The sequence below is a fragment of the Mustelus asterias genome, unplaced genomic scaffold, assembly GCF_964213995.1.
Source record: "Mustelus asterias unplaced genomic scaffold, sMusAst1.hap1.1 HAP1_SCAFFOLD_3963, whole genome shotgun sequence".
Taxonomy (NCBI): domain Eukaryota; kingdom Metazoa; phylum Chordata; class Chondrichthyes; order Carcharhiniformes; family Triakidae; genus Mustelus; species Mustelus asterias.
Window position 1 is genome coordinate 12,358 of NW_027593908.1, and position 12,643 is coordinate 25,000.

At 46.5% G+C, this 12,643-nt stretch overlaps 2 non-coding genes across 2 annotated transcripts; both read left to right on the plus strand.

The window, feature by feature from the left end:
* Positions 1-1,577: 1,577 nt before the first annotated feature.
* Positions 1,578-1,660, plus strand: trnas-uga (transfer RNA serine (anticodon UGA)). The gene has a single exon. It is a non-coding gene; the product is annotated as a tRNA-Ser (tRNA).
* Positions 1,661-8,987: 7,327 nt separating this feature from the next.
* Positions 8,988-9,069, plus strand: trnas-gcu (transfer RNA serine (anticodon GCU)). The gene has a single exon. It is a non-coding gene; the product is annotated as a tRNA-Ser (tRNA).
* Positions 9,070-12,643: the final 3,574 nt, after the last annotated feature.

Below are 12,643 nucleotides of genomic sequence, written 5' to 3' on the forward strand. Positions count from 1 at the left end.
ACCAGAAAAAGCATTCCTTCTGGTGGCCTCACAGCTTGGTCTGGCTCCTGCTCTGTCCAAGACCGCAAAAAATCTACAAAGTGTCGTAAACAAAGCCAGTTCATCACGCAAGCCAGCCTCCCATCCATTGACACTTCCCACTGCCTTGGAAAAGCAGCCAGTTTAATCAAGCAGCGACACATGCTGGACATATTCTCTTCCACCGGCTTCCGTCGAGAAAAAGGTACAAAAGTCTGAGGACAGGCACTAACCAACTAAAGAACAGCTTCTTCCCTGCTGCCATCAGAATTTTGATTGGACATATCTCGTATTAATTTGATTTTTCTCTACAAGTTGCTATGACTGTAACACTACATTGTGCACTCTCTCCTTTCCTTCTCTATGTGTGGTATGCTTCGTCTGCATAGCATGTAAGAAACAATACTTTTCACTGTGTACTAATGCAGGTGACAATAATAAATCAAATCAAATGTAATCAAAGAATATAACACAGATATAAAGGTAAAGTCGCTGTAGTCGCAAATGACCAGAGGCTGCTCATCCTCTCAAAGGGGAGAGCTTACTGGTGGTGATTTAACCTAAGGATTACCACACCTCAGGCGAGGGGCAAGATTGAGAATATCTAATGTGCTATCTAATAGCACATCTGCATTTTCTTTGCAATAAATTTGCATCAACGTCTTGATTTAGTTTTTAAATCCGAGGATGCTGTGCGGTTCTCACAGGCTGTCGTCATCTTCAATGATTTAAACACATGTTCACACATTTCCCGCTGTTCCTGCACCCACTTTTCATAGAAATCATAGAAATCATAGAAACCCTACAGTGCAGAAGGAGGCCATTCGGCCCATCGAGTCTGCACCGACCACAATCCCACCCAGGTCCTCCCCCCACATATTTACCCACTAATCCCTCTAACCTACGCATCTCAGGACTCTAAGGGGCAATTTTTAACCTGGCCAATGAACCTAACCCGCACATCTTTGGACTGTGGGAGGAAAGCGGAGCACCCGGAGGAAACCCACGCAGACACGAGGAGAATGTGCAAACTCCACACAGACAGTGACCCGAGCCGGGAATCGAACCCGGGACCCTGGAGCTGTGAAGCAGCAGTGCTAACCACTGTGCTACCGTGCCGCCCCTTTTATTTATTTATTTTTTTAAAAAAAATTTATTTTTTTAAAAGACAGCGTTTTGGCATTATACGCTGTATTTTATATTGACACGACGGTCTTCCCACCAAAACGAGTCACCTCATTCTCCATCTGCCACATGCCATCCCATTCCACCAAGCTGTCTGTGTCCTTTTGAAGTTTTTTTCTGTAACTCTTTTCACAACCACAGGACGCCCCAAAATATTTCACTGACAACAAAGTATTTTTGAAATATAATCACTGTCCCAATGCTGAACTTTTGATGTGTCTGTTCGACAACGTCAGAAATTCCCATATGGAGATGGGAAATAACTGATGTAGATGTGGCTCTGTGACCCAACGGATAGCGTGTTATTGTCTGGTGAGACATTCAACGGTAAAGCTTGAAGGAATCAGCTATTAATAAGCTGGTAAGTGGCTACAGCTGCGATGGCCGAGTGGTTAAGGCGTTGGACTTGAAATCCAATGGGGGTTTTCCCGCGCAGGTTCGAACCCTGCTCGCAGCGCGTGTGTTTATTCTCTTTCGTCATTTCTTGAAAACTGGTTGCCATTCTGATTGGATTTCGTGAAGGTATCGACAAAATATTGGGTGAAGTGATGGTAAAGAAGACAATAAGAATATCTGTTTGATTTTTGAACTTTGGGAGCGGATCGTGGCTCTGGGAGGTGTAGGGGGTGAGGACATAGGTGCGGGAGATGAATAGGACACGGTTGACCGCCCAGTCAAACACCGAGGGAGCGGGTGGAGGCATCCTGGATTCAGGAAGTTGGAGTCCATGTCAGAAGCGCCGTTTTGGAAAGAGGCATCAGGGAAACAGTTGCGACTGAGGTGAAGAAACTAGGAGAATGGGAATGGGGATGGGGTCCTTACAGGGAGCGGGGTTTCAGGATCTGTACTCGACGTGTGAGTCGGTGGGGTTTTAATTACTGGCGGTCAGTCTATCTAGAATTGGAGACAGAGAGGTCAAGGAAGGTTAGAGAAGTGTCGGAGATGGACCTTGTGAAGGAGCGAGATTGGAAATTGGAACCAAATAGTTATTTTTGTTCCAGCTGTAGACGAGGGCAGGAAGCGGCACCGATACAGTCGAAGATGTAACAGAAAAATAGGGGCGGGAAAGGGTCCTGAACAGGACTGGAACAACGGAGATTCCATATACTCCATCAAAGTGCCTGTAGCCGAACGGATGAGGTGTCTAATTTCTAGTGCTTTCAGTGCTGCTACCTGAAAATTACAGGTTCCAGCCCGGTCGCTTTATACAGAAATCTGGTGGAACCTCCTGAAAACCGAGCTCTCGCCCGTTAACTGCAATCCACCGTTCCTTCCAAACATTGCAAGGAGCTTTCTCAGATTACTTTCCTTGTAACTTTGTTCATTTAATTCTCACTCATTTTAGTATTTTTAAATTCGAACTGTTCCACAATATCTGTTTGATCTGGACAAATTATTGATGTTCCCAACGAGAACAAAATGCTTTGTATCAATCGGCTGATTGAAATTCTGTGGAGGGAATTTTAATCTCCTCAGGAAGAGGTTTAATAATGAGCTGAATGAACTGTTTCCGTTAACAGGCGTGAAAGGTTATGTCATTGGGCACTAATATTTGGGGATAGGGAGTAAATCCCACCACGGCAGCTGGTGAAATTAAATTCACTGATTTAATGCATAGAAATATGGATAGAAAACAGAAACAGGAGTGGACCATTCAGTTTAAATATATCTGGAATTGAAAGCAAGTCTCTGTAATGGCGGCCTTGAAATTCCCGTCGATTGCTTTCCCACAGAAAACATCTTCACAAAACAACAGAGAACATTTCACACAACAGGAAACACCTTTACAGAACAGAGAAAACTTCTGCTTAAGACTGATCATATTTACACAACTGGGAACACATTTACACAACAGGGAAGAATTTGACAAGAACCACAGTGAAGATCTGTCAACGGCAGAGTCCCAGTTCCACAACAGAGAGAACAGTTCCACAGCAGAGAGAACAGTCACAGGAAATACATTTCAAATGGGCGGCACGGTAGCACAGTGGTTAGCACTGCTGCTTCACAGCTCCAGGGTCCCGGGTTCGATTCCCGGCTCGGGTCACTGTCTGTGTGCAGTTTGCACATTCTCCTCGTGTCTGCGTGGGTTTCTTCCGGGTGCTCCGGTTTCCTCCCACAGTCAAAAAGATTAGTTTGATTGGCCAGGTTAAAAATTGCCCCTTATTGTCCTGAAGTGTAGATTAGCGGGTAAATATGTGGGACTGTGGTTGGTGTAGACGTGATGGGCCGAATGGCTTCCTTCTGCCCTCTATAATCCCCCCTCCCTGGGTGAGGTGCCCCTGAGCCGCCTTGCGGAAATGTCCTCTGTGTCTTTTTCTACCGCGCGGAGGCGTTTCCTGTGCGGGCTGCTGCACACCTTCCACTACCGCCTCCTCGCCTGTCGCCCAGATACACCTTGGCGGGCCTTGTTGGCGGAGGTCCCTCTACGGAGGGATCTCCCACAATTACGTCGGGGACCTGGGGTGGAGGGTGATGCATGCGGCAGTTCCGCACAACCCACTGGTTCACGGGCTCCGAAGACTGGCCTTGTGGAGTCCGTGGACCATGTCTATGTTTTGTGTCTTAGGCTGCACTTTCTTTATGTTTTCCTAAAGAACCTTTTATTGATGTTTTGTTTGCACTTCAGTCCCACGCTCCTGATCTGCGGACACCCGGTGCGGAGAGGGGAGGGTCAGGATGGCGACCTCCTCGTGAACCTGCTACTGGGCCTGGCGAAACGCGCCATTTACTGGTCCAGGCAGCGGGCGATCGAGGGGGCCGTCCATCCTGACTGTCTTCCCCTCTACCGCGGCTACATTCACGGCCGGGTGTCCCTGGAGAGGGAGCATGCGGTGTCCACTGGCGCGGTTGACGCCTTCCGCGTCCGCTGGGCACCGCAGGGGTTGAGGTGCATTATTGACCCTAATAATCACATTTTAATTTGATGTTTTTAAGTTTCCTTTGTACTTTGATTTCTGTTCGGGCTGTTCCCCCTCTTTTTTGGAGAGCTGCCCCTTTTACTTTGTCCTGACTTAATCTGAGTTTGTTTATTTGGTTTGACCTAAAAAGAGGGCACAACGGAAGCGTGCTGGGCTTGTAACTGAGAAGTTGCTGCATCGAAACCATCCTTTGCTATTCGATTCTCACTCATAGCAAAAGGACATAGTCGGCTGCTGTCCAATTGCATATCAGGGTTTCCTTGACAGTAAATTTGCTTCGTCATCTTGATTTGTCTTACCGTGGGTGATACAGCGCATTTGTCCCAGGTTGAGCTCAATTGGCTGGATAAATTCCTGTATCGGTTGAGATTATTGATAAAGGCCCCGCCTTCCCAGCCTTGCTTCCCGCCTGAGGTGTGAATCCTCCGGTTAAATCATCACCATTTCGCTCTCTGCTGTGTGTCCTCTCATAGCAGCCATTTCAGCCCTTGGAAAAAGCCTCCGAGAATCCACCCGATCTATACCTCTCAACATATTGTACACCTCTATCAGGTCACCTCTCATCCTTCGTCACTCCAAGGAGAAAAGGCCGAGCTCCCTCAACCTATCCTCATAAGGCATGCCAACCAATCCAGGTAACATCCTTGTAAATCTTCTCTGCACGCTTTCAATCATTTCCACATCCGCCCTGTAATGAGGCGACCAGAACTGAGCTCAGTACTCCAAGTGGGGTCTGACGAGGGTCTTGTAAAGCTGCATCATTATCTCCCGACTCCTAAACAATCCCTCGATTGATGAAGGCCAGCACACCATATGCCTTCTTAACCACCCCCTCTACCTGCGAGGCCCATTTAAGAGTCCTATGGACCCGGACCCCAAGGTCCTTCTGATCCCCTACACTGCTAAGTGTCTTACCCTTGATATTATACTCCTTCATCCCATTTGACCTGCCAAAATGGACCATTACACATTTACCTGGGTTGCAATCCATCTGCCACTTCTCTGCCCAGTCTTGCATCCTATCTATGTCACGCTGCAGCTCCTGACATCCCTCCAACCTATCCACAACACCACCAACCTTCGTGTCGTCGGCAAACTTACCAACCCATCCCTCCACTTCCTCATCCAGGTCATTTATGAAAATGACAAACAGCAAGGGTCCCAGAACAGATCCCTGGGGCACACCCACCACTGGTGACCGACCTCCATTCAGAAAAAGACCCATCTACAACCACTCTCTGCCTTCTGCAGGCAAGCCAGTTCTGGATCCACAAGGCAACAGCCCCTTGGATCCCATTCCCTCTCATTTTCTCGAGAAGTCTTGCATGGGGGACCTTATCAAACGCCTTGCTGAAGTCCATGTAAACCACATCTACCGCTTTTCCTTCGTCAATGTGTTTAGTCACATTTTCGAAGAACTCCACCAGGCTCGTAAGGCACGATTTGCCTTTGACAAAGCCGTGCTGACTACTTTTGAGCATACTAAACTTCTCTAAATTTTCATAAATCCTGGTCCTCAGGATCTTCTCCATCAAATTACCAACCACTGAGGTTAGACTCACCGGTCGGTAATTTCCTGGGCTATCCCTATTCCCTTTCTTGAATATAGGAACCACATTCACAATCCTCCAATCCTCCGGAACTTCTCCCGTCTCCATCGACAACGCAATGATCATCGCCAGAGGCTCTGCAATCTCTTCCCTCGCCTCCCACAGTAACCTGGGATACATCCCATCCGGTCCCGGCGACTTATCTATCTTGATGAGATTCAAAATTTCCAACACATCCTCTTACTTAATGTCCACATACTCAATCTTTTCAGTCCGCCTCAATCCTGTAGTACAACCACCCAGGTCTTTTCCCACCGTGAATACCGAGGTAAAATATTCATTCAGCACCTCTGCTATTTCTTCCGCTTCTGTACAGACTTTCTCACCTTCACATTTTATAGGTCCTATTCCTTCACATCTCATCCTTTTACTCTTCACATATTCATAGAACACCTTAGGGTTCTCCTTAATCTTACCTGCCAAGTCCTTCTCGTGATCCCTTCTGGCTCTCCTAATTTTTTTCTTAAGTCCCTTCCTTCAAGCCGTATACTCATCTAGATCCCTATCATCGCCTAGCTCTCTGAACCTTTTGTATGCTTTCTTTTCTTTTTGACTAGGTTCAGCGCAGCTTTCGTGCACCACGGTTCCCGTGACCAACCAAAACCTCCCTGTCTCATCGGAACGTTGTCATGCAGAACTCCAGACAAACATTCCTTGAAAATCTGCCACCTTACTTCGGTACTTTTCCTCGAGAATGCCTCCTTCCAATTTACGCCTCTAATCTCCTGCCTGATGGCTTCATATTTCCCCTTACTCCAGATAAACACTTTCCTAGCTTGCGTGATCCTATCTCTTTCGAATGCTAGCGTAAAGGAGATAGAGCTATGATCACTATCCCCAAGATACTCCCCACTGAGAGATCCGACACCTGAAAAGGCTCATTAGCCAATACCAGATCGAGTACAGCCTCTCCTCGTGTAGGCTTATCCACATGCTGTGTCAAGAAACCCTCCTGAACACACCTAACAACCTCCTCCCCATCCAAACCCCTTACCCTAGGGACATTCCAATCGATATTTGGGAAATTAAAGTCTCCCATCACGACAACCCTGTTATTACTACATCTCTCCAGGATCTGTTTCCCTATCTGCTCCTCAACATCCCTGTTACTATTGGGCGGCCTGTAGAAAACACCCAGCAAAGTTATCGACCCCTTCCCGCTCCGAACTTCCCCCCACAGAGAATCCGTAGACAATCCCTCCACGGATTCCATCTTCTCTACAGCTGTGACACTATCCCTGATCAGCAGTGCCACCCCCCACCTCCCCCCCCGCCCCCCCCCCCGCCACCCCCCCCCCTCTTTTGCCTCCCTCTCTGTATTTTCTGAAACATCTGAAACCCAGCACCTGAAGTATCCAGGCCTGTCCCTGTCCCCAAGTCTCCATAATGGCCACCACATCACACTTCCAAGCATCGATCCACACTCTAAGCTCATGCACTTTATTCTCTACACTCCTGGCATTAAAATAGAAACATCTCAAACCTTTGGTCTGAGCTCTCCCCTTCTCCATCACCCGTCTATTCTCCCTCTTACATTGTCTACAATCCTTCTCTATTTGCAGGCTAACCTCCTCGCTCTCAGTCACCTCATCTCGATTCGCTCCCCCCAACCTTTCTAGTTTAAAGTCTCCCCAGTAGCCTCAGCCAACCTTCCTGCCAGGATGTTGGTCCCCCTGGGATTCAAGTGCCACCCGTCTTTTTTGTACAGGTTACAACTGCCCCTAAAGAGGTCCCAATGATCCAGGAACCTGAATCCCTGCCCCCTGCTCCAGTCCCTCAGCCACACATTCATCCTCCACCTCACTCCGTTCCTGCTCTCACTTTCCCGTGGCACAGGCAACAATCCTGAGTTTACTACCTTTGCGTTCCTCCTTCCCAACTGTCTACCTAACTCCCGATATTCTCTTTTCATGACCCCTTCCCTCTTCCTACCTATGTCAGCGGTACCAATATGTACCACGACCTCTGGCTCCTCTCCCTCCCACCTCAGGACATCTGGGACGCGATCAGAGACATCCCGGATCCTGACACCAGGGAGGCAGACCACCACCCGAGACTCCCGTCTGTCTCCGCAAAAACGCCTGTCCGACCCCCTTACTAATGAGTCCCCAATTAATACTGCCTTCCTCCACCTTTCCTTAGCCCTCTGAGTTACAGGGCCAGACTCTGCTCCAGACTCCACTGCTGCTTCCCCCAGGTGGGCTGTTCCCCCCAGCAGTACTCAGACAGGAGTACTTATTGTGAAGGGGCACATACACCGGGGTGCTCTCTATCACCCGAGCTTTCCCCTTCCTGGACGTTACCCACTTGTCGGCCTTTTGGCTAAGATCAAGTGTAGTATGGTCGGCAGCCCATGGTCGGCCGCACTTGGTCGAGGTCATTAGGTTACACTGAAGCTTCATATGTTTCATATGAAGCAATTTTTTAAAGCGGCATCTCGGCCTTTTGGCTAAGATGCAAATGAGCTCAGGTCTCAGGTCTCCAATCAGCTTGGCTCATGTAGATCAGGCCCAGGACAGGGTGGTTTGGTCGCTCGCCCTGTCTTGTCAGCCTGGATCTGAAATGTCTCAACTTGTTGAGACTCTGAATTGGATTTGATTTGATTGAATTGGAAAAGTATTAAAAAAAAACTTGTCTGCCTCCCGTGGCCCCGGTGTGACCACCTGCTGACAGCTCCTGTCTATCACCTCCTCATTTTCCCTAACCAGACGAAGATCATCGAGTTGCAGCTCCAGTTCTCTAACATGGTCTCTTCGGAACCGCAGCTCGACACACCCATCACAGATATGGACGTCCAAGTTTGCAAAATGCTAAAATATGATCTGCGCGTGGAAGCCGGAAGTATCCCTAAAAAATCATTGTATCATAATTTGAAATTTATAACTTCGGAAACAATTGCAAACAATCAATTTACCCAGAGACAAAATCCAAAGACCGAATACAGTAAAGCGCCGTGAGTCTGACGTGATTTGAACGCGCAACCATCGGATCTGGAGTTAGAAGCGCTATCGTTGTACCACAAACTCACGCTAACAGCATCTTTCGACATCTGGCTTATTTTCTGTGAATTGAAAATCAGACAGGGACCAGAGAGGATAACTGTCTCTCTCTTTACTTTCTGTTGATTTGAATCGAATGGAAGAGTAACAGCGAACCGAAATTAACGAGAGAGCAGAAACACAACATTATCCTGCGGGAGAAATGCGTTTCTTTCTAAGAACACAAGAGCTGGTTGGGGGCATAGTGACTGCATGACGAGGTGGCCGAGTGGTTAAGGCGATGGACTGCTAATCCATTGTGCTCTGCACGCGTGGGTTCGAATCCCATCCCCGTCGGAAATATATTGACATTGATCCACTTATTGAGGGTCAACTGATGTTGAAGTTCACGAACCAAGGTGAAGTTGAGGTTCAGAGTTCCACAGGTTTGAGGGTGAATAATCCAGCACCATTCCATATCCCTCATCCAAATGAAAAACCAAAAGAGAACTCGAGCTTGAAATCAGGACACCAGCTTTGGACAGGAGTTTGCCACCATGAAAACATGTGGTTTCAGAAGCTCCAAACACCAGCTTCATTTGCGGCACCAGTGACAGATTTTGTTTTTAGAGAATCGGCCGTTCCGCCATGAAAATTAGTGCCGGGTTAGGTGCAATGGTCATGGTAAGTTGCCCCTTAGTGGTCAGGAGCGTTAGCTCGTGAAATACGTGATTGTTCACGATTGTTGTTGGCGCAGATTCTTCTGTACTGCAGGGATTCTACAACGTTCGGGGCGGCAGTTTCACTCCTCTGAGAATATTCACAACTGTTCTCTGATAACATTAAAACTTCTACCCAGTCAATGCCTGTTTGAGAAATGGCCATGAATAGGGCTGACATTGAAACGGTTCATATTGAATTAGTTACAGCAAATTGATTCTTGAAGAGGTGTTAATATAATGCTTTCAGAGAGACTGTCATAACATCTTAAAAGATCAGTTGCCCTTGTTTTTCCTTTGTTCGGTAATTTTGTGAATCTATTGGGAGCGGGTGCATTTGGTCAATATTTGTGCCTCTTGCTTGGCCAGCTCCGCGGCAACAGCAGCTCCATTCCTGTCCAGATGCGTGGACACAAACAGCAAATCCAAATTATTGTTCACTGCTGCCATCCCCTGGCTGAACGCGAGTTGTGCAACATGGTTACCATTCGTTCAGAACCTTTTTGGATTGGAGTGAAATAACATGAACATGGTTCTCACCGATTAAAATGAGTGCAAAACATGATATTAATCAAGTTCCATGTCTCAGAGATCTGCTTTCTGACTGGGCGATCCTGCTTACCCCGATCTACCGGAAAATGTAAAACGTAAAACTCCCAGACCTGAAATATCTGTTACAAGATTCTCTAATCTCTGATTTCTCTGCCACTTCATTGCTCCTGTGTTCGTTCTATAAATACAGAGGGGACGGCAGAGGCAGGTGAGCGGGTTGGTGGTGTAGTTGTGACTGTGCGAGCAGTTGACCAAGGGCCAGTTCCTGACCATCACAATGGTGACTTACTTAATTAGCTATCGCAGGTCAGTCCCTCCTAAAATGAAATTCACTGAATATTCTCATTATTAATGAGTTACTGACGGAAAATCCAACTCCAATTTGTTTTCAGTGTAAAATTTCAATGGAAGAACAGGCCTCAAAATTAATCCATGAGTTCTCAGTCAGAAACAACAGTAAAAAGATCAAATAATCTGTCCAGAAAAACGAGACAAGCCAAGTTCAGTTTACAAACTGTGCTCTGGACACACCTGTGAAATCAGCAACTAAGCTAGTTCCGTAATTATAACTAATGAAAATAACAGGTACTGAAACAGTGAGCGATGGTGGCATAGTGGTGAGTATAGCTACCTTCCAAGCAATTGACCCGGGTTCGATTTCCGGCCACCGTATATGTTGAACCTTATCCATGGCCTCTTGCGTTTCAAAGCATGTGGACAAAAACAGTTCGAACGCAACAATAAAATAAAATGGATTTTCCGCTTGAGTTTTTTTTCGGACGGAAAATTCGGCTTCAATTTCTTTATACTGCAAAATATATTGAAATAGAAGAAAAGTCTCTGAACTAATAAATGAGTTCTCAGTCAAAGATAAAGATATCAACAAAAAAATCAGATGAACAAATTTCAGCTCACACACTGTGCTCTGCACAATCCTGGTGCCTGATGAATTTAATATGAACGTTGCTGAGGTGGTTATATCATTCTTACAACCTTCGAAACCTGCTCGCAGAGGCTGTCATTGGAAATGCTTCATTGGTTTCTCCAGGGCAGTTCACAAGAATGATTCCTAATTCTCAGTGGTTTTTTTCTATGAAGACCTGGATCTGTGCTGTGGGCCGGGTGCAGGATGTTGGTATTGGAATGAGCATCACGGTGTTCTCACAAGGCATGGCCAAGATGGGCCGAATGGATTCTGTGCTCTAACTTCCATGAGAAAAACAATGACGTGAGAAGAAAGAAAAATAGCAGCATAGGAACAAAACAAGGTCTCATGTCAGAGGAAGATTCTTGTGTAATGACACACAGAACATAAGAAATACATTTCACCAGAATACATTGAAAAAATGAGAATTTCAAAATGCTGCTTAGATGATATGACATCGTGTTCATTCAAACACATTGTAACAAGCTGGGCGTTGGGTATTCCTGGTGACAACAGTTTGGGAATGAAAGGAGCAGGTGAAAAATAGGGAGGAATAGCATATCGGAACTTTATCGAAAGAGGATTCTTGAGAATAATAAGACATCAGTTGAAATTCCATGTTAGAATTGATTTCAAAATGTCTATGGATTAAGTGATCACTTTGCTCAGGACTCCAAACACAAGCGATAAAGTGGTGGAATATATTCAGAGATTAGAGAATTTTGGTCGAAATCGATGTTGCTTTAAAAGACCTCTAATCATTTCTGACAGATTGAACCCAGCTGGGCAGCTCATTCAGAAAGCAGTTGTTGTCTTGTTTACGCACACGATATATTTCTGGTACAATATGTCCCAGGCCAACAAGATGATATCCGAGAGTGTGTGGAAAATCTGTGTGAGAGTCAGAACTGGATCCGAAATGAAACCAGTGGTGGCGGCACAGAGCAACTTAAAGGCAGAGAGCCGACGGAGCAGAGACAAGCTGCTGTCAGCTCCCGGATCCTCCAGCCTCTCTGTGTTTCTCTCTCCTCACAAACTCTTCCATTGCAATTAAAATTGGACACTCCAGATTCTCAGACTGACTTATTTCTGTTACTGAAACCCGACTATTTCCTGTTGAGAAAGTTCCATCCGAATTCAAGGCGGCAATTTCCATTTCAACCCCCTCTTTGCTGCATTGATCGCGCTCTCTCAGTCAAACGCTGACTTATTCGCCGTTTGTCAACTGAAATCTTGAAATGGACTAACATTTTCCATTATATTCTCTCTTCAGGTCTGAGCAGTGGAGCAGCGCGATCCTATGACAGGGAAATCTTGTGATTTGACACAAGAAGGACTGGGAAATCCGGCGCTGAGAGCGGACACACAAACACAGTAACATTAGTCTAACCCAGTCGCCCCTTCAACACACTCTCGCTGACACAATGTTCACATCTGTACATTGACAGGTCAAACTGTGCCTCAGATTGACAGCTCCAAGTCCAGGCTTTCCTCTCCTCTCGCTCTGTGTTGTGGATTCTCGGGGATTAGTTCGAGTTTCCCAGCTCAGTAACTGTTAAAGCCTCTGAGGCCCGCGATGCTCACAGTGGCTGTTCCCCAGATTCAGGGGGCTGCAGCCAATCAGAGCTGGGTTAACCCAGAACTGGTTGAAATTATGACCTTGTTCACAAACTGAATTCTATTTAGTCAGATGAAGATACAGATTGTGTGCATTCAGACACTAAACAATATTCAG